The 26,359-nt window shown below is 42.1% G+C and overlaps 1 protein-coding gene across 3 annotated transcripts in view; it reads right to left on the reverse strand.

Moving 5' to 3' along the window:
• The window catches only part of PLPPR1 (phospholipid phosphatase related 1), a 350,894-nt gene that overhangs the window by 146,781 nt on the left and 177,754 nt on the right, over nucleotides 1-26,359 (reverse strand). The window lies entirely within an intron of this gene.

Here is a 26,359-nt window from a genome sequence, read left to right on the forward strand (position 1 = left end):
CAGTCTCCCATTTTGCCCTTCTTCACCCTGATGTCCCATCCTTGAGAGGCAATTACTTTGAAACATTTTAGTTGTTTCTTCTCATATTTAGTGACTAGATTCACACATTAAAGGGAAAATAAAGTGATTAGTATCATTATGTATGGGAAAAATCATTTTCAGTTTGATCAAAATCTAAGAGAAGTCTAGAATAAACATATCACCACAGCCTAAACTACCACTCATATCTTTCACAGCAGGACAACTCAAAATAAAATAGATCTGAGGTCAATGCCTATGTTTGTCTCTATCAGAGAGCCCCAAAATTATATGACTTATCTTAAGGTTATGACGTCTGTGGGGTCTTTTGCACCTTCAATCTCACTCCTTAAATACCTAGCCCACCTCACTGATGATTTTGAATTTCTATGTACTTAGTCACAAACTTGATTTTTCACAGTAAAATTCCGTTTCCAGGTGCTCTTGCAAGATCAGTTACAATAAATCAAATACCATCTTATATGGATTGAGAATGAAGTCTTACATCAAGATTTTTAATCATCTATATAAGACGGAGGGAAAGGTTTTTACCTTACAGATTACTATTCAAACATAATTTTAACTCTTAAAATTGCTATATGATGAAGATATTAGCTGAATTTAGCACACACACACCAATTACATGAAATGTAATGGAGAATCCACTCAATCCCATGCCTTCATTTACTCAGCAAAGAGTCAATCTTCCAAGCTGTAGGAGAAGCTGTTGTTGCCCAGCACATACCTCCTGAGTATTAGCATTTCAGTTGACCTGGCCCAACTTACAACCTGCAGCACCTACAACATCTCTTCAGCTGGGGATATTTTACCAGAAGTAGAAGATAACTGCTCAGCCACCTGCAATGCAGGCTGGAAGTGCCAGGAAATTAAAACTCCTGGAAGCAGCAATTCCTCAACCAATGTCTGATGGTAGTCAGAGTAAAATGCCCAAGATTCCCCCATCATTAGGATGAGAAAACTCTGTGGCACGCACTTCACCCTGCTTCCTAGACTTTCTCCATGGGGTTAAGCTCCAGTCACCCACAGTGGTAGCTGGTTTGAGAGTTTATCCTTTATTGGCTGTCTTCCTTCCCTGTCCTACTTTTCTACCTTCCTACTGTTATTTCCTGAACTCTTGAAGAAACTACTTGCCCTTGCCCTCTTGTCTCAGCATGTTTCTAGAGAGATCCAAAATAAGATGAACGCCAGCTCCTTCACTTGAATTCTGTTGCTATCATTTCCCATCTTACTCTGTGCTCCATTGACTTCCTCTTCTTCCTAGGAGCCGATTTTCTCTCACTCTATGAAGAAACCCTCTTGCATCCCCTTCTGGTTGTTATCCTAATTCCTCCCCCTTTCTTTTTCATCCAATCTAAAGAGTGCCCTATATGTTGTAACTTTCTCATCTTCACCAACTGCAATCTGCCTTCTTTATCCATCTCTATTGAAGCTCTTTTCACCAAATGTCAGCAGTGACCTTATAAATGCCAAACCTAACACTTTTATGCCCCTACTTCACTTCCCTACATTACAAAAACCATCTTCTGGACTTCCCTGGTGGCACAGTGGTTAAGAATCCGCCTGCCAATGCAGGGGACACGGGTTCGAGCCCTGGTCCAGCAAGATCCCACATGCCATGCAGCAACTAAGCCCGTGAGCCACAACTACTGAGCCCGCGTGCCACAACTACTGAAGTCAGTGTGCCTAGAGCCTGTGTTCTGCAACAAAGAGAAGCCACCACGATGAGAAGCCCACGCACCACATTGAAGAGTAGCCCCTGCTCACCTCGACTAGAGAAAGCCCACGCACAGCAACGAAAACCGAACACAGCCAAAAATAAATAAAATTAAAAAAAAAGAAACCATCTTCTTTAAATTTCATTAACCTTGACTTTTGTGACCTCACTCTCTTGATTTTTCTCTTATATTATATATGACTACTCCTTTGCAGACTGCTTTGGATTCTATTCTTCTGCAAACTAAATGTTGATGCTCCCCAGGGCTCTCTTCTCAGGTTCTCTTTTTACCACACATGCTCTTTCTGGGTAATTTCATTTATCCCCCTGGTTTTAACCATCATAATATGCCAACAATGCTGAAATCCGTAATTTTTAGGATTGACAACTCTTGAATTTAGATCCATATATCCCTTTGGACATACTTACTGAATGTTCACAGGCATCTAGGTTTCATACATCCAACACTGAGTTCATCATTTTTTTAGCCCAAACCTCCTACAGTATGCATCTTACTCAGTAAAACCTCCATAAGCTCAATCACCCGTCTTCTCTCCCAGGGATCATGACCTAAAAATTAACAAATCCTGTGAATTTTACCTCCTAAATATTTCTCATATGTGTTCTCCCCTTTTCTTCTCCATTATCACACAAAAAGTAAAGTGGAAACAAAAAGTGTAAAATGGATTAGGTATTTGGATTTGGGCATTTCGAATTTGCCATTATAATATTCCTCATTAGCTCCCTCACGTGGTATCATAACCTATTTGTGTTCCTTATCTCCAGGCTTTACTTCACTCATCAATCCATCCTCAATACTGCCACGAAATGATCTTTCTGTAACAAGTGGGACCATGTCAATGTCGGTCTAATCAGTACAAAAATCAATAATAAAGTTTAAGCTTCTTTATATGTCATAGAGGGATCCTTATTGTGTTAAAGGCTATCACTCGCCACTCAGAATCTCTTATAGCTCCCTGCAAACACTAGGCAGCGGCTCTCCTTTGCTTTCGAATTCTGGCTATTACCTCCATCTGGCAAGCCTCCCTCTCTGTGTGTACCTGCCCACTGACAGCCTATTCAATCCACTACAGCCTCCCTCGGGTATTCCCTATGTGTTCTTCCCTGACTCCACAAAATGGAATTAATCATTCTGTCTTTAGCACAGCTTCTATTCCTTGCACGTAACTATTCTATTGTTCGTGTCATATCAAGTTCTACTTGTTTGCTTCTGTGGCTATTTCTATTACTAGATGGCAAATCCCTTCACCCACGACAAACTCAGAGCCCCCATCAAACACTAAGAGTAGTGCCCTTCTACAACGCTGAGGCACTTTATGTACTTGTAATTAGCTAACCATTATATGTTTTGATTTCCCATCTTCCCTTCTAGACTATGTGTTCCATGAGGGCAAAGTCAGGGTTTGTTTTGTTCACTGCTGTAACCCTAGCACCAGGCATTGCATCTGCCAAAGGAATTGTTTAATAAATATTTGGACTAACTGGCTAACTTCTTGAAGACAGGGCCTAAATTTTATTCAACTCACCCCAGTTCAAATAGCACCCAGAGTAGGCATCAGTAAGTTTTTGAACTGAATTTCAGCACCCTATCCAAGCATCATAGAAAACAAGCATATGGAATGTTTTCTGATAGTTAGGAAATCTCATTTTCTTCGCATAATTTCACATTTCTGCCTGCTCATTATTTTGGGAATATCATCAAATCAAGAAGACCAGTGGTGAGTTAGAGCAGGGGTGGTAGGCAGACTGCTTCTGTCTTGCCATCTTGAATACATAGTGATGGGAAGGATTGATGCCATGTTTGATCTCAGTGTAAGGTGTAAAATGGTAAATTAGCACTCAGTCAGGGGCTCAGCAAGAGGGGAGCAGCAGCATGTGTGCTACATAGTTGCCATCCCTTTATAAACCAAAGAAGGGGTAACAATAACACAGCCGCACAAAAGGCTTCACTGTACATGCTCAAGCATTCATCCAGAATGTCAGGGAACCTGACAATTAACTCATTACTTATTAGCATGTTGCTGTGCTATGTGGTCTGACTGAATAATATTTTAAAGCAACAAGTCCTTATCTCTTACTTCTGCAAGAACTGATGCCTTCCCCTGCTTAAAGAACACTAACATAGTTTCCTTTTAAAATAAATACAAATATTTGATGCCAAATCAATAAAAAGGCCTTAGGGTATTCCAACCAGTAAATTTCTTAAAACGACCCAGATTTGTATAAACTCTGTTCTATAATGAATATTACCTTACACTTAAACACTGTCTAATATTTTTAAAGATGTTTCCCATCCATTACTTCATCTGAGAAGGGTTCCAAAGAATTACACAGCCAACTTATAATGGCAGCAAACACCCATTACTTTGGTGTTATCTAATTAATAGAATATTTTTTACTAGCCACACATGGCTTTCTTTTCATCTGATTTGGTCTTTAAAGACATTATCTGGACCTTTGCTTAAAGATGTAGAAGTGTTTCCATTTGACTCTATTCTCTCAAATACTACACACACACACACACACACACACACACACACACACACACTCAAGGAAAAAAATTCCATTTATTTGGAAATGGCAATGCTGTCCCAACTATAAAGCATATCTGACCAATACTGTGAAATCTGTATGTGTGAGAATGAATACACCTCCTCAAAATGCAAGCAGGAAGTGGATTTCACCAAGAGCAGGAGGCACGGCCATTAAAGACACCTTGAAAAGTCATTTTGTTGAAGCAATGAGATTTGGGAGCCCAGGCAGGTCAAATCACTGCAGACCTGCAAGGAAGGGAATCTGAAGAGGAACCAAACCTGAGTGGCTCTTCCTACAGTCCACAGTATCACCATCTAGTTGATAGGGACCATCAGAGACGAACAGGGTGGTGGATGGATAAGAGGCAGCAGTCCTCGGATCATGACACTGACAGCCTGTCAAGAGGTTTCGCTAAAAATGACACCAGCTTTCTGAATGACAAAAACTTAGTCAGGGCCCTGAGTGTAAGATAAACAAGCATAAAGCATAAGAGATTTTGTGAAAAGGTATTTGAGACAACTCTCAACCAAAATTGTACAATGCTCCAACTTAAAAGGTCTCTTTCACTCCACTCTGAAATATTCTTCTGAAACTAGTAGCCCAAATCAAAGATAATAATCAGAAATGAGACCTATGCATAAAAGCTACAAAACTAAAGTAAGCAATTAAACACTAAAACCCCACAACAGGAAGAGAGGGAAAAATGAGATTAAGACCATTTTACAGAAAAAGAAACCAACAAAATGTTTAGACCAATGAATCTCAGTAGACACAAAAATATTAGAGAGCTGTAGAAAGAGCTCAAAGAAGAGATACAGGATTTTAAGTAGGCAATTATTATTGAGATTATAGAAGACTTTAAAAGTTGGCAGTGCTCAAGAAAGAAATGCAGGGGACTTCCCTGGTGGCGCAGTGGTTAAGAATCCGCCTGCCAATGCAGGGGACACGGGTTCAATCCCCACTCTGGAAAGATCCCACATGCCACAAGCAGCTAAGCCCATGCGCCACAGCTACTGAGCCTGCGCTCTAGAGCCCACGAGCCACAACTACTGAGCCTGCGTGCCACAGCTACTGAAGCCCACGTGCCTAGAGCCCGTGCTATGCAACAAGAGAAGCCACTGCAATGAGAAGCCCGCACATTGCAAGAAAGAGTAGCCCCCGCTCTCCACAACTAGAGAAAGCCAGCGCGCAGCAAAGAAGACCCAACACAGCCAAAAATAAATAAATAAAAAATAAAAAAAACAAATGCAAAAGTAAAGTAGAAGCTTGACAAATGAAAGCCTCATTAAAAGAACAAATATAAAATGAACAACTGAAAACAGAGGTAGGGATACAGTGGAGAGGCTTCAAATGACATAAGACAAGAACACAGATATTAACATGATTATAAGGAAGATGATGGATTAGAAGGCAAAGGAAATCTGACATCCCTAAAACTGGTGTTCCTGAAAAAGAGTACAGAAAAAAAATGGAATAAAAACAAAGATATTAAAGAAGAAAGCAATCCTGGATTAAAGACTTGAAGCTGCAGATAAACAGACATACCATTTCCTAAGAAAACCTGATCAAGTACTAGGGAAGCTGCTGAACTCCAAAGATAAAAAAAAAAATTCTATAGATATCCAGCTGTGAAAAACAGCATTAAAAAATTATGTTGCCTCTGACTTCTTTCTAACAACATTAAATATGGAATAGTGAAATGATATGGACAAAATTCTAAAACAAATGTGACCTAAGAATTTCATAACCAGACAAACTGTTCTTGTTTTCCTAACTGCCTCTAGGACAAGCCATAGGAACTCACTGTGGGTCCAAGACTGTATACACAAAGAGGTAACCCCAGATAATTGGAAGACTGTGTGGCCTTCTAGAATTCTGAGGACTCATAGATAAGCCCAAGAAGTGTATGAAGTGGTAACGGTCACGAGTAGAGTCAGGGTTTTTTCCTACTTAAAAGCTGAGCTTAAGAAATTTTAATTTGCCTATTTTAGCCATTCATTTATCCAACAAATATTCATCAAGTCCCTGTTATACTCCAGTGTCTATACCCTACATGCTTTATTTTAAGCATATGGTCAGTAGTCCTTCATAGCAATCACGCCTTTTAACCATAACTCTGGTGAGTGTCTCCCCATTATCTGAGAACTGTGGAGGAAACATGGGAAGCATATGTCAACTGGTCAATTCTATGAAGCAAATTCCTAGAAGGGTACATAACACAGGTACTTATTACCTAAATATTTCTAATACAAAATTTTAAATGTAAAGACCCCTAAAATGGTTTAATGCTCTGTGATGGGAGTTCAGTGATGGGAGATAGTCATGTCAGGCAGAAAGAGGGAGGAGGACTTTAACAGAAGGTTTTTGTGGTAACTGGTACTTGAACCAGGCTTTAAATTACAGATGGGTTTTGACTTTTGGGGATGAGGGAGAATGACTTCCAAGTAGGGGGGATTGTGGGAATGAAGGCACAGAAGTGGGAAAAGTTCTGGATGTGTTCTGGAATTGAGAATGTTGGGTGGGGACCCTAGAAAGTAAGGTGGGATGAGTCTCTGTGGGACCCAGTAGAGGGCCATGAAGGTCAGACCATGGCGTTGGAGTTTCATCCTGTGATCAGTGAGGTGCTACTGAGTCAACATAGAGCAAAACCAACATTGCACTTAGGGACGATTAACCTGGCAGAAAATCTATAAAGTGAACAGAGAGAGCACAGGCGGGGGGCCAATTACAGGGCTAAAGGAGGGTTTAGCGAAAGACTGGGAGGACTTGGCCTGACACAGTGGAAGTAGGAACACAGTGCTGGAGAGAACGTTAGAGATTCATTCTGGGGGTGAAGCAGCAGAGAACCAAGTTGGGCAAAGGGCTGAAAATGAAAATGCCAGATGAGAGAAAGGAGGGGCAGAACCCAAACCTCAAGTGGTTACTTGGGAGCTGCTAGCAGTTTCCTTGCGAGGCAAATGAGCCCATGGCAGGGTTTACAGTCAGATCAGGAGCACCTGAAACTCTCCTAATCCACAGGCAATGAAATACGAGACTGGAGAAAAGATCTGGGCATTTACTCTATGAGGGCCCCTGAGGAGAGAGAATGGAAGACACTACCCCCTTCGCAGTTACACCAAGGGAGGGAGCCTGGGCACCTGGGACTCCGTCAGTCCACTCCAAGCAGAGGTCACTTGGAGACTGTGAGGCAGTTTGGTGCCAGCCCAACTGCACATGTAGAGGACCCTCTCCCAACACCTACTCTCAGGTGAGTGGGCATCCAAATCTGACTGCCTTTATGACCACGGTTTGCAGAGCGCCCTGAGCCAGGAGAAAGATGGTGCCTCAAATTTGGGACCATTAGGAATGGGCTCTGGGGGCAAAACACACCTGGGCTTAAATTCCCTTTCTGCCACTTAGTGACATTAGGCAAGTGATGTAACTTCACTGAGCTGGCTTGGATAGTAACACCTCACAGGGTTCTTATGGGGATGTCACAAGATAATAAAAGTGGATGGCAAAGAGCCTGACACATTTCAACACTTAGCAGATGAGCGCCCTGTACCCCTCACCCCATGCTTCCCAGTGTACCTACCGCATCAGCTACTGGTTTTCTGCAAAGTCACCTCCAGTTCCTGAAGCGGCATCTTCTATCTTCTTCCTGTACGTCCTCCACTCTCCCTCTCCTTCCCTGGGACACTTTTCTCTCTGTCCTGTTTCCTAGGAATTCGGTCTCTCTTCCTCCTCCTAAGTCTTGCTCTTCTTTATTCTTAATTTGAGCATCTGTCTCTTTATGCTTTTTGCTATTCTTCTCCTCCCTCCTAAGAGGTTACGACTGACTCAGGAGGAGCCCCAAAGGCACTTAGTACAAAAACTCATCTCCTTCTTGATTTGCAGAGCAGTTGTGAATATCATACCCTAGTATTAGGAAGAAATGGGCGTCTTTCAGAGACAGAGAGGGACTGTTTTTCGAAAGCCCACCCAAAGACACAAAACTGTGGTAATTCCCACAGAAAGCCTTACTGTGGATGAATACAAGACATTCCTCACAAATTATAAATATGCAGCCATGGGAAATATACTAGACCACTAGGGACTGGGTAGGATTCTGCTCTGAGCCACAGAGCTATGTTTGAGTGAAGTTCACATGAGGCCGTTGAACCAACCAAAAGGTAATACCAGGCACAGCACCTATGCTGTGGGGTGAGGATGGGAGCCACTCTGAGCCACACACGTGGCTCCTATTTAGTTCTAAAGATATCAGGTGGCTGGACTGTGACCACACTGTCAGAACTGCTGAAGTGCCCTTTTGCCCAACAACGTGATCTTACAATATCCTAGTCCTTTCTTATTAAGCAAGATAAACCGGAAACAGAAGCCTCTTTCAATTCCTAATGCCGCGTGGAATTGAAACAGGGCTTGAAAATCGCAAAGTATCAGTTTTAACAAATAAAGCATCTGTCTCCTCTGTGTGCTAATGCCAAGCGTTCTGGGCAGCATTTTAAGTTTCTTGAAGGCGCAGACCTTGCCTGCTGGCCCTAGGATAAGGGTCTGTCATCACTGTGAGCTCAGAGCTTACAATGGATTTTGTCCTAGTTTGGGGGAGGGGAGGTTTAGGAAGAGATCCTTCCGTCCTCTGCTGGGGAGGAAGGGAATTCACTCCTTTGAGGCCTCAGGCTCAGAAACTGTTTCCCCAGGTTATTCAGTGGTACCTTCACTGGTGATGTTTCCCTGGTTTCTGTTGATGTAACGTCTAGGCAATTCAAGCTTGGATTTTCAAACATCTCATTCTGCATAATCAATAGATCTCTTCTCTTTAATTGGCCTGGCTGGCTGGTTGGGCTAACCGGTGGGGGCTTCTGAGGGACCTTCATTTTCTGCCTCACAGGCTCCTGTCCAGCAAGGCTTAACATTGGCACATTATCAGGTATTCTTCCTACTTTTATTCAAGACTGCTCTGAGGGGTCTTCTCTGACCACCGTAAGCATCCACCTACCTAACCAGTCATTTGCCAGCAAATGATTCTTGAGCATCTGCTATGTGCCAGGACCTGTGCTGTCACTGGGGGTACAGAGATAAATAAACTGTGGTTTCTCAAAGCAAGAGACATATAAAGAGTCATGCTATGCTATGAGAAAGAAAGAGAAAACTGTGGGAAGATGGCGGAAGAGTAAGACGCGGAGATCACCTTCCTCCCCACAGATACATCAGAAATATATCTACACGTGGAACAACTCCTACAGAACACCCACTGAACGCTGGCAGACCTCACACCTCCCAAAAGGCAAGAAACTCCCCACGTACCTGGGTAGGGCACAAGAAAAATGAATAAATAGAGACAAAAGGATAGGGATGGGACCTGCACCAGTGGGAGGGAGCTGTGAAGGAGAAAACGTTCCCACACACTAGAAGCCCCTTCGCGGGCGGAGACTGCGGGTGGCGGAGGGGGGAAGCTTCAGAGCCGCGGAGGAGAGCGCAGCAACAGGGGTGCGGAGGGCAAAGTGGAGAGACTCCCGCACAGAGGATCGGTGCCGACCAGCACTCACCAGCCCGAGAGGCTTGTCTGCTCACCCGCCGGGGCGGGCGGGGCTGGGAGCTGAGGCTTGGGCTTTGGTCTGATAGGGCCAGACTGTTTCACAGGCGAATTGTATCAAACATTTAGAGAAGAGCTAACACCCATCCTTCTCAAACTCTTCCAAAATATAGCAGGGGGCGGAACACTCCCAAACTCATTCTACGAGGCCACCATCACCGTGAGACCAAAACCAGACAAGGATGTCACAAAGAAAGAAAACTACAGGCCAATATCACTGATGAACATAGTTGCAAAAATCCTCAACAAAATACTAGTAAACAGAAGTGGGGTTTATTCCAGGAATGCAAGGATTCTTCAATATACGCAAATCAACCAATGTGATACACCATATTAACAAATTGAAGGAGAAAAACCATATGATCATCTCAATAGATGCAGAAAAAGCTTTCAAAAAATTCAGCACCCATTTATGATTAAAAACCCTCCAAAAAGTAGGCATAGAGGGAATTTACCTCAACATAATAAACGCCATGTATAACAAACCCACAGCCAACATCGTCCTCAATAGTGAAAAACTGAAAGCATTTCCACTAAGATCAGGAACAAGACAAGGTTGCCCACTCTCACCACTCTTATTCAACATAGTTTTGGAAGTTTTAGCCACAGCAATCAGAGAAGAAAAGGAAATAAAAGGAATCCAAATCGGAAAAGAAGAAGTAAAGCTGTCACTGTTTGCAGATGACATGATACTATACATAGAGAATCCTAAAGATGCAACCAGAAAACTACTAGAGCTAATCAATGAGTTTGGTAGAGTATAAGGATACAAAATTAATGCACAGAAATCTCTTGCATTCCTATACACTAATGATGAAAAATCTGAAAGTGAAATTAAGAAAACTCTCCCACTTATCATTGCAATGAAAAGAATAAAATACCTAGGAATAAACCTACCTAAGGAGACAAAAGACCTGTATGCAGAAAATTATAAGACACTGATGAAAGAAATTAAAGATGATACAAATAGATGGAGAGATATACCATGTTCTTGGATTGGAGGAATCAACATTGTGAAAATGACTCTACTACCCAAAGCAATCGACAGATTCAATGCAATCCCTATCAAACTACCAATGGCATTTTTCACAGAACTAGAACAAAAAACTTCACAATTTGTGTGGAAACACAAAAGACCCTGAATAGCCAAACAATCTTGAGAACGAAAAATGGAGATGGAGGAATCAGGCTCCCTGACTCCAGACTACACTACAAAGCTACAGTAATCAAGACTGTATGGTACTGGCACAGAAACAGAAATATAGATCAATGGAACAGGATAGAAAGCCCAGAGAGAAACCCACACACATATGGTCATTTTATCTTTGATAAACGAGGCAAGAATGTAGTTGAGAAAGGACAACCTCTTCAATAAGTGGTGCTGGAAAAACTGGACAGGCACATGTAAAAGTCTGAGATTAGAACACTCCCTAACACCATTCACAAAAATAAGCTCAAAATGGATTAAAGACCTAAATGTAAGGCCAGACACTATCAAACTCTTAGAGGAAAAAATAGGCAGAACACTCTATGACATAAATCACAGCAAGATCCTTTTTGACCCACCTCCTAGAGAAATGGAAATAAAAACAAAAATAAACAAATGGGACCTAATGAGCCTGAAAAGCTTTTGCACAGCAAAGGAAACCATAAACAAGACCAAAATACAACCCTCAGAATCGGAGAAAATACTTGCAAATGAAGCAACTGACAAAGGATTAATCTCCAAAATTTACAAGGCAGCTCATGCAGCTCAATAACAAAAAAACAAATCCCAAAATGGGCAGAAGACCTAAGTAGACATTTCTCCAAAGAAGATATACAGATTGCCAACAAACACATGAAAGAATGCTCAACATCATTAATCATTAGAGAAATGCAAATCAAAACTACGATGCGGGGCTTCCCTGGTGGCGCAGTGGTTGAAAGTCTGCCTGCCAATGCAGGGGACACGGGTTCATGCCCCGGTCCAGGAAGATCCCACATGCCGCGGAGCGGCTGGGTCCGTGAGCCATGGCCGCTGAGCCTGTGCATCCGGAGCCTGTGCTCTGCTACAGGAAAGGCCACACCAGTGAGAGGCCCGCGTACCGCAAAAAAAAAAAAAGAAACCCCCCAAAAAACTACAGTGAGATATCATCTCACACTGGTCAGAATGGCCATCATCAAAAAATCTAGAAACAATAAATGCTGGAGAGGCTGTGAAGAAAAGGGAACACTCTTGCACTACTGGTAGGAATGTGAATTGGTTCAGCCACTAAGGAGAGCAGTATGGAGGTTCCCTAAAAAACTACAAATAGAACTACCATATGACCCAGCAATCCCACTACTGGGCATATACCCTGAGAAAACCAAAATTCAAAAAGAGTCATGTACCGAAATGTTTATTGCAGCTCTTTTTACCATAGCCTGGTGATGGAAACAACCTAAGTGCCCATCATTGGATGAATGGATAAAGAGGATGTGGCACATATATACAATGGAATATTACTCAGCCATAAAAAGAAACGAAATTGAGCTATTTGTAATGAGGTGGATAGACCTAGAGTCTGTCATACAGAATGAAGTAAGTCAGAAAGAAAAAGACAAATACCACATGCTAACACATATGTATGGAAGTTAAGAGGAAAAAAATGTCATGAACCTAGGGGTAAGACAGGAATAAAGACACAGACCTAGTAGAGAATGGACTTGAGGATATGGGGAGGGGGAAGGGTGAGCTTTGACAAAGTGAGAGAGTCGCATGGACATATATACAGTACCAAACGTAAAATAGATAGCTAGTGGGAAGCAGACGCACAGCACAGGGAGATCAGCTTGGTGCTATGTGACCAGTTTGCTATAAAGCAGAAACTAACATATCATTGTAAAGCAATAATACTCCAATAAAGATGTAAAAAAGAAAGAAAAGAAAGAGATATCATGAACGTGCTATGGAAGCCCAGAGGAAGCAGTCATTAGTTTTACTCAAATGATGGGATAAGGGAAGGATTCCCAGCTGTGGTTGTGTTTAGGCGGAGTCTCGAAGGATGAGGATTTCACCAAGGAGAGAAAAGAAAGAGCGTCCAAGGCAAGAGAAACAGCATGAGCAGAGGTAACAGATGATGAAGCACTTGGCATGTTGAAAGTGCTGCAAACAGTCTGGCTAGAACACTATCTAAATGAATGAGAGAGTGGAGAAGTGAAGTTGGAAATAGGCTGGCTTACTTTATGAAGGAGTTAGCAAACTGTTCTTCAGGCCAGTGGTTTTCAAAGTGTGGTCTCCCGACCATCAGCATAAACTGAAAACTTGTTAGAAATGCAAATTCTCAGACCCCACCCTAGACCTATCTCCAGACCTACGGCATCAGAAACTTTGGTAGGGAGGTGATGAGAGTGAGGGAGGAGACGGCAGTCAGTGTGGTTAACTCTCCAGGTGATTGTCATACATTAAGGATTGAGAATCACTGTTAGGCAGAGGGGGCATCAGAGATCTCTAGTCAGAGCAACAGTATAGCACCCCTATGTTTACAGAGAACATGCTAGCATCGATACAGAGTTGGGTAGAGGTGAGAACTGGAGGTAAGGGGAACCACTCAGCAGGCTTTTGCAGTGACCTGCATAAGAGATGAGGAAGAAGTGAAGAAAGTCATCCATCCACCTTGCCCATGCCTCATCCAAGCAGGCAAGTTACAGGAGAAGAAAAAATACCCAACTGGGATCACTGGTTTCACAATAGATTCATGAGCACCAACTTCACAGATGCTTTAGATACCATCAGACCACCCCACTATGCTCTCTACCCCCAAGTTTGATTCTTTTCCTTTATCAGAATCTGGATCTTGGTTAGAATCTCTTTCCCTACAATGAGAACTTCTTGAGGTTGGAGCCTTGTTAAGTCGTGTTCCTCACTGAAATCTTAATGCCAAAAAAATGGGCTACATGAAGGAATTAAAGAAGTGACAACAGAAAATGAGAGGAGACAGAGTCAAGAGGTAAAGTTTTAGGAGAGTATGGGAAGGATTCTAGGCTATTCCTGGATTCCATCTGGAAGGCTGTCCTTAAGGGCAACAGGGAATATAGGAGAAGAGCTAGCTGAGGCCAGGAAAGAGTCAGTGGAGCAGCCACTCTGGCCACGTAGGATGCTGGGGCAAAGGGAAAACGAAGTCATGGAGGAAGTTCCTGGTAGGAGTGCCTGTGGTCTCGGGGGAAGAACCAGCCCAGTAAAAGCAAGTCCAAAGGCATGTGGAGTCAGGCCACGTTTAGAACAAGCCTAATGTCAAGTGACAAAACTAAAACAAGTTAGGAGTCCGATGTCCTTTATTCAAGAGAAAATACTCCATGGACTGGGGGAGTGCAGTGCCTCAGAAGCAGTGGAGCATTCTTCCCAAGGGATTTTGGGCAAGAGTGAGTTCATAGGGCATTAGAAGAGGCAATGTGGAAACAGGGCATGAGTGGCTAGGAGGTCAGGGATTTCCTTACAAGGCCGGTAGGTCCTATTTTCTAGGGTAAGATGAGCTAGCTAAAGCCAAGTTGGAGGACTGTGATTGGTGTACGTCAGGTTTCCTTGACAGGCATTCCCTGTAAGTGCAGGCTGGCTTAGGGTTACTTTTGTGACATGGACCAGGCTACTAAGGTGGCCTCCATTTAGTGGGTCCCAATACAAAAGTTAACCTTATCAGTAAGCTTCAGAAGTACAAGCAGAGATGGTCTGGCTACTATGGGCCAGGAGCAGGCCAAGTTTCAAATTTCTGGTCTTGAATCCATCCATTCGTTGATTAATTGACTCATCCAAAATATATGACCAGAGAGGCAATATGGCATAGTGGTTACTAGGGCAAAGTCTATAGCCAACTGAGAAGGTTTGAAACTGAGAACTGCCATCACTAGCAGTGAGACTTGGGGCAAGTTACTTAAGCTTCCTGTGCCTCGGTTTACTTCTATGTAAGAAACTCTACGAGGTGTTTTCTTGGTGAAGGAGGAAGCTTGGATCATCTAGTGAGAGGGATGTTCAGATAGAGTTTGACTGAGAAATGTGGTAAAGGTTTGGAAGAGCCACTGCAGGACAAAGAACAGAACTGCTGACCAATCGGGAGAAACAAGTCGGGGCTGCGAATGATAAATATGCAGTGATGGGGCCAATTAGCAGGGTTATGCTTTTTTTCCACCTGTACTGTTAGGTACCAAAGGAACAGGAGCAGAGAAAGTCAGCAATGAAGTTGATCTGATGTGGGGAATCACGGAGTAGGTAGAGGAACTGAAATTCCAGAGCACATAGGGATAAAGGATGTTGGTGATGGACGTTCAAGAACCAGGTAAGGATACGTGTCCTAATGCAGTTTCCCAATTTCAGTTACTTACATACTTATTCATGTCTTTCCCATGCCCATCCTATTGCTAGAAAATTACCTTAAAGTCTACCATTTTTACTTAGTCTCATTCTAAGAACAAGAACAATGAAATCATGGGTTAGATTCTTTTAAAATACTCGTTCAGTAAATATATGTTTTAAAATTGTTCATCCAAATACAACCAAGAATTCTCTTGCTCATTCTGTGCTAGGAAAAATCCATCAAGATATTGTTAAGAACTTGGGCTTTGACCTGAGTTCAATTCCATCTAATAGGAGTAGTGAGATTTTCCACGTAAAGTGTGATTGTTTGGGCAATGTACTTAATCTCTCTAATCCTCAAGTTTCTAATCTGAAAACTGGCAAGGACACTATCTACTTCATAAATCATCATGAGAATTAAATAAAGTAATTCACACAAAAGGCTTACCCCCGCTCACCTCCCCCAAGTGATAGGCACAGAGTAGATGCTCAATAAAGTATGGCTATATTTGCTATATCAACTCCCATAGTGCCTAAGCACTTACGATGTTAATGATTAAATAAAATGAGACAGTACAGCTAATACGTTCACCGACTAGAATCTTCCCTGTTGCCAGAGGAGATTCCCATAGGTTCTCCTAGGAGACCCATCTGTCCTCCCAGTGTCTAAGAGGACGCCATGTCCTTTGTGGTTGGAAATTAATGCTTTTTTTCTATTCAAAGAATCCTTATTCCTCATGACACTCCTACACAGGGATATAGGAGTGCCGTTTTCTTCCAGACAGAAACTTCCATAGTTGGATCATTTTCTCATGGGATTCCTACCAGGTGTCATCCCTGTGACACCTCTAAGCAGAATATTACCTGCTGACAGGCTCTGAGGTCAGTCACCTGTGGAGCACACCCTCCACCTCTTCTCACGTTTGCCTGGGTCTTGTGTTGCTGCTTATTTTATTCTCTCATCCTAGTACTGAGTTATTCCTGCTGTTTGGCTAGCAAGAGGACACACATATCAAATTGTGGGGTTCAGTATGTCTTATTACACAGTCCACCAAGACAATCTTCCCTACAACACTTGGGCCAAATTCTACTGTAGGTAACCGGCTGCTATCTTCTGACCCGTTTTCCCTCACTGTCTCTAAGGGGTATGACAATCTTGTTGGTTTCTTCTGTTATGTCGTATGTCATTAAACAGCTTTCATACTGTACCCTCTAGAAGGAGCCATTTATCCCACAGCAGATGAGGTTGGGGAGCTATTTAAATGAGGGGAAGTCCCTGAAGAAAGGGGCTGGTCTGTATATATATATATAAGGTACCCTCCTTCTGACTTTTAAGCACTTGCCAATGCACGTAGAATGCAAAGAACATTTTACACACCCAGTGATTTCTGTGCTAACAGGGTCAATGTTGTTTTGTTTTTGCTGGTGTTTAAAATACCTGTTTCCCCATGTGCAGTACTAAGTGAAGATTCTGGTATACAGTAGACCTCAAACACTTGAATGAATGAAACTTAAACTTAGCTTTAATCCATATGGGGAATCTATTTCTTTCCTATCTCTTAACCTTGTTTTTGTGTCTCTAGGAAAAGCCAAACCCATTCAGCAAAAGTAATTTTTAGGAGAATGTATACAGTCTTAGCCCTTTAGGGTAAAAAAGGAGGGGGCAATGACCCCCTTCTAACTCCTTCTGTACTCACATTATCCCTCTCATTTGGGATACCACAACTTCACAGGTTTTGCCTCATTCGTTCTATTAAGCAGCCTATGTGTAGTAGATGTTTACTCCATTTGTTAGGGGAGCAGTTGAGGTACACGGCAGGGGAAAGCTCTCCAGCCGATACAGATCTGGATCTAGATTCCAGTTCCTCAGCCCTTGATTCTGGCCTGACACCCACCTATTCTACTTCAAAATAGCCATTTTATTAACCAACTCTAATTATATTATAATCTTTAGTTTACATTTCCATGCCTACAAAAATTAATATAACGATGCCATTTCTAATGCAAGTACAACACACTGTCTTCACTCTGCAGTCACCTCTCGCATGTTCTCCGACTAACCCCTTTGCTGCACTGTTAACCCTGAGAGGGAAGAAGAACTCATCTTGGAGGAGCTCCCATGCGTGCCAGGCACTCTGCTAGGTCTGCTCCATCTGCGGTCTCCTTTCGTCCTCACGGAGTGCCTGCAAAGCAGGAATTCTCACCCTCCTGTGAGAGCAAGGCCACGGCTCAGTGAAGATAACACCTCACCTAGGACAAGAAAGCTAGGAAGTGGCAGAGCTAGGATCTGAACCCGTGTATTTATTTTTATTTCAAAGTTCACATTTTGAAGGCTATCTCTGTAGTGGGGTTTGGTAGGACTGGAGCTGCCTCTATTAACTGTGACTATGTCTGGGTGCCTATTCTATTGCTGGCACCCAGTCACCTGCATTTCATATTAAGCAGGGGTGGTGGGGGCGGGCCTCCAGCAACTCTATTTTTATTAGAACTCATTATAACTATTTACTGTTTTCTAAATATTTTTCCTGTTTCTGAAAGGTGAAGCAATATAGCTTTCACAACAAATAGAGTAAAAACCCCTACCCACTGCAATATTAATTGCTTTACCATGAGGCCTTTTGGGATGACTACATCATAAAGACAGAACTGTGTTCACCACCATATGGGATGTTAGTCACTTCTGGCTGCTCCTCTACATCCTTGGAAAGAAGCCAGCATCAATGTCTCTCGTGCTGTGAGACCTGTGAGAACATGCATCGCCAGATCTAATAAGGGGTATGTTTGTGGTTTTTTTTTTTTTTTTTTTTTTTGCGGTACGCGGGCCTCTCACAGTTGCCACCTCTCCCGTTGCGAAGCACAGGCTCTGGATGTGCAGGCCCAGCGGCCACGGCTCACGGGCCCAGCCGCTCCGCGGCATATGGGATCTTCCCGGACCGGGGCACGAACCCGTGTTCCCTACATCGGCAGGCGGACCCTCAACCACTGCGCCACCAGGGAAGCCCGAGGGTTATGTTTAAAGGAGAAAAAAATCATCTATTGGTGCCCTAAGAAATTGTCATCACTGAAAGCATGATGGGGGAAAGAAGCTGGCTAGTCAGTCTTCAGAAATTAGGCTTCCAGTTATTTATCAACTGAAACCTTTATATGATATTTATTCTTGAGGCATTTTAAAAGTGGTCATGAATTTTGGATTTACAATTGGAAGAGGAAATTCTCATTAATCAAGCATCTGTGTTACATACCGTGCTAGGTCCAGTACCTACTTTTATTTAGTCCTTACAATTTTTTTTTAAATTTAAAACACTTTTATTGATGCATATATAATTACATACTGATACCAACTTTTCTATTAACATGAAGAATTAATCAGAATCTGAATCTCTTCTGTCTCCCAGAGCAGACAAATCCTTAGCTTACTTTCTCTTTAACAATGCACTGCATCACCGATTTACATTTGAAGATTTTCTGGAATCCTTTTGGATTGATCTGGGTGTATTTGCATCCTCTTCTATCATTGTGTTTCCGATCGCTGATGAATCATTTCTTGGCAATTGAATTAACTTTAGAGTCAATTGTCAATTGCTACTTGAACTTAACTGCAGGCTTTATCTTTTATGTGCTCACAGTTTTTCCTTATATGAGCCTCTTTCTTCAATTCTGTTTTTAGTTATAGTACATTATTTTGTATTTTTTCAGAAAGATTATTGGTGTTCAACTCTTAGACTTTTCATATTATTATTTGCCCTGACTTTTAAATGATAGTTTACTTCTTACAACAATTCTAGTAGCTGTGAGCATAAGCTTTAGGATCAGACAATCCTGTGTTTGAATCCCAGCTCTGCTGTGTGACCTCTTATGAGTTACTTCACTCTCTGTGCCTTGATTTCCTCACCTGTAAAATGGGTGTCATCACACCCGGCCTGCAGCTCTGTGGTGAGGAATAAGTAATGTTTACAAAGCACTTAGCCCAGCCTAGCACCCAACATTCAGTAAACTGTAATATCCATTAATTCTTTCAAAAAATATACATTGGGCAGCTATTTGTGCCAGGTATTGTTTTTGTCTTTGGAGACACAGTGGTGTATGAAATAGACAGAAGCCCTGTCTTGTGGTATTCAATATTCAGAATCGTAATTATGATTCTTAACAACCTAGTGAGTTATGGGGTAGATATTACTGGCCTCAGTTTACATGTGAGGAAACTGAGGCACAGGAATTCATTTCTCCAAGTTACCTTGGTGGCAAGAATCTACCAGCTCTACTGGTACAGACAAGATGACACAGTTGTCTTAATTACTGCATATGCATGAGGAGTGGTCATGGTAATTCACAAACACAGCCTCATTTATTCTGTATGCAGTCAATGTGGGTAGCCTGACACAGCAGCAAAGCTCAGCATTTACAGTCAGAGGGTTTGATTTAAATCATGACTCTGCCACTTACTTGATGTCATGTATCCTCTGTGAGCAACTTGATCTCTTTAAACCTGTCCATCTACACAGTGGGGATAACAGGATACTCAGGGCTATGTGAGGGATCAAATGAGGCAGGGAGATTCAGGAACTTTGTAAATCCTACTACATTATTGAAAGGAATATTAGAATATGACCATTTCAGAGCAGACTGTTTTCTCTTCAGAGGTAATACATACTAAAAGTTGTACCACTGCTTTTTAGAGGATATTCTCAATCTACACTCAGAGTTGCCATGGACAGTATGCAGGCTGTGCCTTGCCCAAGGGCACTGAACCAAGGAGGCAAACAGTGACTAAAATTCAGCCTACTCTCTGTTTGGCAAGCCATGCACCCAAATACTGGACCACCTTTACCCAGAGGAACCAGCACCTTCTTCTAATGTTGCCCCAAGGCAGAGTTATGGACTAGCAGTGTCCTTGCTTAAACTCTGTTCTCCTTTAACCATCTTCCATCTACTTCTGTCCAAATAATTCTTATTTCTTATCCCTCCAGCTTCCATTCCTTCTGGGCTGTGCTCTTCTCTCTTCTCCCTGACTTTTTTTCTCACCTGGAAGTCCTTCCAACAGCTTGTTTAAACCAACACAGCACTTCTCCCTGCCAGTCACTTTTCTTGCCTGTATTTACCAAGCCCGATGTACACAACATCCCTCCATCCCATCTGCCACCCAGTCTGCCAGAAAAAGTCACCTCTTGGACTGCCCTTCAGGCCTAAAGGAACGGGTGCTATGAGGAGAGCCAGGCACTGTCACTAAGAAACCCAGTAACCACATTCAAATCCTCACCATGCAATTGTGACATAAAAGTTACCACACAACCCATTTTCACACATAGAAGTACATAAAGCTCTTAAAAGCAAATGTAACAGAATAAATGCAATCCATAAAGAAAGACACGTATACCTAAGTGACTAAACACTGAGTGGGTGGGGGGGGGCTTCCATGGTGGTGCAGTGGGTTAAGAATCCGCCTGCCAATGCAGGGCACACGGGTTCGAGCCCGGGTCCAGGAAGATCCCACATGCCGCGGAGCAAGTAAGCCCGTGCCCCACAACTACCGAGCCTGTGCTCTAGAGCCCGCGAGCCACAGCTTGTGAAGCCCACACACCTATAGCCCACGCACCGCAACCAAGAGGAGCCCCTGCTTGCCGCAACTAGAGAAAGCCTGCGCGCAGCAACGAAGATGCCACGCAGCCAAAAATAAATAAATATATATATTTAAAAAAAAAACTGAATAGGGAGGAAGGGATTTATGAGTGAACGATTCAATAGTAATAAGTAAATGTAGAGAAACTGGAACCTTCACTAGAGCAATAAAAGCAGCTTAACGTCAGAGGAAAAGAGAACATCGTCATGCAAAGCACGTGTTGAATGGCGTCAAATACGATCAGCAAAGGAGAACCCAGAAGACTACTTTTGTTCCCAGATTTTAACTCATCCAGTGAGATAGGTCTCCGATTTGATGTACAGACCTGCACATATTCTCTCAACTCTAATGCTGGCAGTAAAAGCTGTTCCTATAAACATGATGTTTCTTCAGGGCGCTCTGGGTACTTTTGCAACCTGCAAGCAGTATCTCAGGTTTTAAAGGGAAGTGGGCTGGTGATAAATGGTGATAGAGAACATAATTATTCCCCCACTAATTCTGATTCACCTGTCACTAAGGGCTGTGAAAGGAAATAGAGGGAAGGGGAAGAGGAGGAAGAGGTGAGGGTGGGAAAAGAACTCTGAAGTAATTTACACCCACTCAGAGGTGAAGGGGAGGAATTGAAGCTGATTAAAAACATAGCAGAGAAACTTCCCTAAATCCCTGCAACCTCAGTCACAGCACATACTATCTACTTTGTATTTTATGTGCAGAGTTTCTGGTCTGTCTCCTCTTCCCCGAACAGCCATCTGAAATAAACCACGGCTGTGTTAACATACATGATTGACTTGACTCCCCTGCTGCTCCTTTCCTCATTGACAGCCTGCTGGGCACACAGTGGCAGGAGGGGAAAACTGAAAAATGGGAAGGTGAAAACAACTGCACCAGACGTAGAGAATGGCCTTGAGGACACTGGGAGGGGAAAGGGTAAGCTGGGACGAAGTGAGAGAGTAGCATGGACATATATACACTACCAAATGTAAAATAGATAGCTAGTGGGAAGCAGCCGCATGGCACAGGGAGATCAGCTCGGTGCTCTGTGACCACCTAGAGGGGTGGAATAGGGAGGGTGGGAGGGAGACAGAAGGAGGAGGAGATATGGGGATATATGTATATGTATAGCTGATTCACCTTGTTATACAGCAGAAACTAACACACCATTGTAAAGCAATTATACTCCAATAAAGATGTTAAGAAAAAAAACAACAACAACAACTGCACCAGCATATAATGGCAAACAGGGATCTCCTGAGGATGTATGTGTTGGTTTTTATCAAGAAAGGACTCCCGCAGCAATAGGACCTGCAACCTTCAAGCCAGAGATAACTCAGAGGAGGAGGAAAACATCATTCTAATCTAATGACCTACAAGATTCAGGAACAGACCTACAAGATTCAGGAACACAATGACAGAATACAGACTCCAGCTCAGCAGATCTCAGGGAGCGACAGGCAGAGCAATCCTAGAGGCTCCATTTAGGCAGATGATAACACTTCATTGATCTTAAGGGGGGTGGTAAAAGTGAGAAAATGAATCACACTCTGTAGAGGAAAAGAACAAAAACAAAACCCTGAGTCATTTAGCCTGGCAGGGATCGCAATAAGGAGATCCTTAAGAGAAGGGTTTGAAATCATAGTAAATTAGTACAAGTGGTGGGATACAGCGGAAAGCACTCTGCCCTGGGAATCGGATCTGGGTTCTAAGACAACGCTTCAATACTCAAATTACCTATTTAGGGTGGGTGTTCAAGTGGAAACTGATGAAGCCCTCGTTTCGGTGGCCTGTGAATTAATATTTGCTCTTTTCACTCTAGGAAAAATGGACAGAAAAAAGGGCATCAATTAATCTACAAAATTAGTATTGTGACCATGGGGGAAGCATCTAGGGAATTTTTCAGTCCTTTTAAGGATCTCTGTCATCTGACCCTGCAGAGTGATGCAGTTGCAAGTTCACTAGCCAAGAAGTCAGGGCTGATGGGGTCTCACACCAACTAGTAAGCATAACTTGGTGTTCTTTATACCTCAGTCACCTCATCTATAAAACGAGGGGTGCAAGTTAAACCAGAAACTTGACTCTTTAGAGGTCTTGTTACCTGGTGTGCCATACTCAGTTCTCACTATTTGCTCATAGACACCCTCTGGGGTTTTCATTCCTCTGCTTCTCCCCTCCACAAATGCCATGCCCATTCCCACCACCTCCCCTTTGCTTTTGCTGTTCTCTTGAACTGGAACTTGAATCATCCCTACTCCCTTCCAAACTCTACCATAAGAGTAAGATATTCCCAGCTCCTCTGATACCTGTCATTCTTTGCAATTTTCCTCTTCTTACAGACTACAACATATCACTTAGCACTTGATTATACTATCTGATGCTGTCCTCAAATTATTTTCTATGACTTAGGCTTGTCTCTTTAACAATATATCAAATTCCTTAATTCTTCAACTTCTATATTCTTTATGGTACATAACTAGTCAATAAGGCTTAATACAGAGATATTGTCTACCTAGCTTGACACAAGTAGAAACTCTGAACGGATACCAACCTCATTTTCATAGAGTAGAACAAAACTGCACATTTCCTAGAACTCCAGACCTAAACTTGACTTTAGTTATGTTGTTTACACTCCGCAGTTTCCTTGACTATTCTTGAATATTAGTAATTCAAATATTTTGAACGTTTTCTATATTCTAAATGCCTTACATGTATCATCTCACTTAATTCTCACAGCCACCCAGTAAAGTAGTATATTATTGATCCAGTTTTGTAGATGGAGAAAATGAAGCACCAGCAAGGTTAAGCAGCTGGCCCAAACCCACAGAGAAATAAAGGCTAGAGCTGGGGCTTGAACCCAGCTTGTCTAAATTCAGAGCCTGGTTTATAACCACCATATAATACTACTGTATGGCTTCAGTATGATTTTGCTTTGCTGTAGTTTCCTTCACTTCCTTACAGGGATAAACTTGAGAATAGTAGGCGTAAAATAGTCATCCTTCTTCGAGTATGAAACTTTCCTATTATTTAAGCTGAAAACATTGAATAACAGTGATTTACAATTTGCTGCTCACTCTATGCCAGACACAAGTACAAGCATTCACATGTCATATTATTTAATCCTGATCGCCTAAGGCTAATATGTAAATATCATGTATAGTAGATACAAATGATTCCTTTTTAGAAAGACAGATAAAATAATTGAAGCTTAAGTTCAATAATTTATCCAAAGTCAAAGGTTTTTAGATGGTAAAGTTAGAATTCAAACTCAGTCCCTTTTGATACTAGAGGCCAAACTCAACCTGTAAACTATCCTGCTTTCTCGTATTATCTATTATAGTGCGTCTATGATTTAACACAAGTGTTCCTTTTTAATGAACATAAAATCAGGGGAAAAGAGTTAAATCCATTCCACCTGGCAGTAAACACTACACTTCTTAAAGGTAATGGTATAAAGTATAAGATAGTTTTCAAAAGCATGTGTTACATAAGGAGACAGGTGCCATGTGCAGTAAAGGGTATTGGTGGAGACAATCCATATAGATGAAAATAAAGGAACACTTTTGTTATTTCTAAGACTGTTATTCAAGCTTATCTTTCTGTAACAGTTTCCTAACTGAAGCTTGATCCCAAGGGATTTATACCACAGCTAAACACTAGTTCAGTTACATGGTTTTGTAGCATGATTGCATCTATCCAGTGGTCAAACTTAGACATGAAATAACACGAACCATAATCCTTGGTTAATCATTCAAGACAAGAAAACGTTCCAGAGACTGATGGAAAAAGATTGAAAAAAAAGCCACCTAAGTACCAGAATTCCCCATTGCATTTTTCATTCTTTAGGGCCTGTGCCCCGCTCATTTCTAGGGATTTAGTGGTGCCGATGGATCTTAATCTCTTCTTAACACTTTCAGGAGTTGCCTGTGAACAGCCCCCTCAGTTTCCAAACTATCTCTGTTTTCAAAACTCTGTTTAAAAAGCTGCAGTGTCTTAAGATGCTACTGGCCAAACAGTCTAGGAGGAATAGAGTTATGGAAAGCCAGAACAATCCCACTACACCAAATCTTTTCTTATGAAACCGACTAAGCAATGGTTCAAAAAACAATAATCAACATCAATGCAGCACTTCCTATAAGCCAGGTACTGTTCTGAGCACTTTGCTTTGCCTCATTCGATCAACAACGCTATGAAGTAGGTACTATTACTATTCATTTTACACATAGGGAAAGTCAACGTGAGGTTAAGTAACGTGTCCCAGATCACACAGCTAGTAAGTAGCAGAGATAAAAGTTAAGCCCAGGTAACCTGAGTACAGAGTCTATAGTTTTAATCTCTTGGCTAAAAATTTCTTTCGAAGCAAAGTTCTTCACTGCTTGTTTCTCTAGGACTTGGCTCCCCATTTGCAAAATTAGATTAAAATGTGTACCTTTCTCAAACTTTCAAGACCCCATGGAAAGTGAGCTAAGAAACAGAAGGTAAGTGGTGATGAACCTTTCATACCCAGGAGCAGACGCTGGTGTCTGAGGGAGAATACTCACAGAGTAGGTCACAGGGCTTCCCGCCCGGAGAAGAGTCCACACCCCTACTCCTCCAGGCTCCCTTCTGCTTCCGTCTTCCCGACTGAGCTTCTGAAGGCTGCTCCTTCTCAGGTGGTCCCTTTAAACCTGATGGCGCCATGCAGATACACCTGGGCCACGGAACATGGGCAAGCCTTGGGAATTAGAGGCACCTGCCTTCACTGCTTTGAACCAAAAATACTGCTTTAGTTGCCTTCCTGCACTTAGAAGGTTTTAATGTGATAAAATTTTCTCCTTAAAAAAAAATTAATGGAAGGATTCAAGTGATCTTGTAATCACATTTACACACACACACACACACGCACACACACAATTATCCCAGAATGAGTTTACAAAGGACTTTTAATAGGTATTGTTTTTAAAGTACCATTAAGGCCAGGTTATATCACTTGTTTATCATTAGTACACACAGCTGGCCTTATCCAGAATGAGAAGGGGAATAGGGACCATTACTCATATATTTATTCCTGAAATTATTTCTGATTATCAGTATAAATATTGTCACTACAAATTCGTGATGTGTGAACTGTTTATCTACATTTTGCAAATGAATAAACTGAGGATCCCAGAAGTTTAATAACCTATCCACGGGGTCACATATAAATAGTAAGTGGCTGAGCTCACATTTAAAGTCAGACTGTGTAAACCAAAACCCACAGTCTTTCAAGTACCTCTCCATGCTGTTCAGTTTATCAATTCCTACTTTGCCCCTGATACACATTTTCTGTATTATCCTATTCTCCACACTTACACATATGCTGGTAATTCAGCTTAGCACAAATGATGGAGGATTAAGTAGATAGGGGCCCAGAAGTGATTTTGTATTATTTATATTTTCAAGCAGAATCTGCTCCCTCTTTGTCAGTTGCTTTATTCTTAGTAATTGGTTAGGCATCAATAAGAATTAAATCAAGCTGAGAAAGGTCTCAATAAATGTGTGCCAGTCTTGTAAAAAATAAGGTTCTTAACAATATATAATAAA

The sequence above is a fragment of the Neophocaena asiaeorientalis genome, unplaced genomic scaffold, assembly GCF_003031525.2.
Source record: "Neophocaena asiaeorientalis asiaeorientalis breed wild unplaced genomic scaffold, Neophocaena_asiaeorientalis_V1.1 scaffold192, whole genome shotgun sequence".
NCBI classification, from domain to species: Eukaryota; Metazoa; Chordata; class Mammalia; order Artiodactyla; family Phocoenidae; genus Neophocaena; species Neophocaena asiaeorientalis.